Genomic DNA, 1262 nt, shown 5'->3' on the forward strand with positions numbered 1-1262 from the left:
GAATCAGTAAGTAGGTCACAGATAGGGCCCGGAACTGGTGAGGAACCCCCCCCCCCCCTTTTCCCTGGTAGTGAGTCCAAATTTTAAGATTTTTCGATTTTTACACTCTCCAAAAGTTTGGTCAGAGATGCGCTTTTCAATATCACCTGAATGTAGTTTTATGCTATGGCCAAGGTTTACTATTGTCTTGTTTTTCCCGATTCCTGATGATAGGAACAACACACCATACGCTAGGTTGGGTTTTTTTGTGTCTCCAGTGTAAAAAGTAATGTACCCAAACGGACTTAGGTGGATTGCTTGGGACACCGGCGACTTGCACTCGACCTATTCAGTTTTTGACCTATTACAGTGGGATCTATATTTGGCTGACAGGCCAGATAGTATGAACGCCTGCGCATTTAATGTTGGGGGAAAAAAGTCGCCCACCTATCACGAGATGGCTGAGTATTAGGATGGCAAAACTGTTGAACTGATGAGATGTGGTTATCAGCAATTGTTTTGTCTTTACGAGAGCTTTTATGGAGGTGCTAAGTGCATGGATACATTGTAGTTATTGGGAACGTTCATTTAGTAAAGTCAACAAACGTAGGTGAGTTTTTTTTCTCTTCACCAATCTTTGAGGTGTGCGCGTTTTATTCCAATTTGCTGGATTCAAGCAGTAAGGTTCAGAAGGTTCGAATAGCGGTTAGATGATGAAATGGAGGAGGTGGCTTACAACTGATCAAAATTTATCTTTTAAAAAACGTAATAACCTCCTGCCCCAGAAGAAAAAAATGAGGTCTCGTGTGTGAAGTTAAGGCCTGTATCAACAACCTGGCATGCAGCCGATCATGTAATCAGCAGAGCAAAATAAATAGAACGGGAATAAGCCTATTGTCTCTTAAGATTACTTATGGGTCATCGAGTTCACACGCTTTGGCTCGACCCATTGCTTCGACTGTAAACAATTCCCAGGCTCCTATTTTATGAGACACAGTTTGTTTGGACCCAAACTAAGTGTACCAAATATGCCGGAAGGTAGCAGCTATCTGTGAATTGTGATCTTCACCAAAGATCTAAATTCCCACGTTTTTCTCGTTCCGTGAGAAGAGCATTTGAAAATAATATATTGGTAGAGTTAATTAGCAACGGTATTCCTACCCCCAGAAGTTGTAACATAATATGTTCAGTATTACTGAAAATAACAAATAAAACGAGGGAAAAGATACATTCCTCTCGTACCTTGGCTCACATTTTCAATAAGGGTATTTTGCAACGATATA

The 1262-nt window shown here is 40.8% G+C and overlaps 1 protein-coding gene across 1 annotated transcript in view; it reads left to right on the plus strand.

The window, feature by feature from the left end:
• Window positions 1-473: 473 nt before the first annotated feature.
• Window positions 474-1262, plus strand: part of LOC101858923 — a gene marked incomplete at its 3' end in the record, with an annotated part of 20375 nt that continues 19586 nt past the window's right edge. Inside the window, 1 exon segment of the mRNA XM_013079315.2 lies at window positions 474-589.

This window comes from Aplysia californica, unplaced genomic scaffold (genome assembly GCF_000002075.1).
Source record: "Aplysia californica isolate F4 #8 unplaced genomic scaffold, AplCal3.0 scaffold00048, whole genome shotgun sequence".
In the NCBI taxonomy this organism is placed as follows: Eukaryota; Metazoa; Mollusca; class Gastropoda; order Aplysiida; family Aplysiidae; genus Aplysia; species Aplysia californica.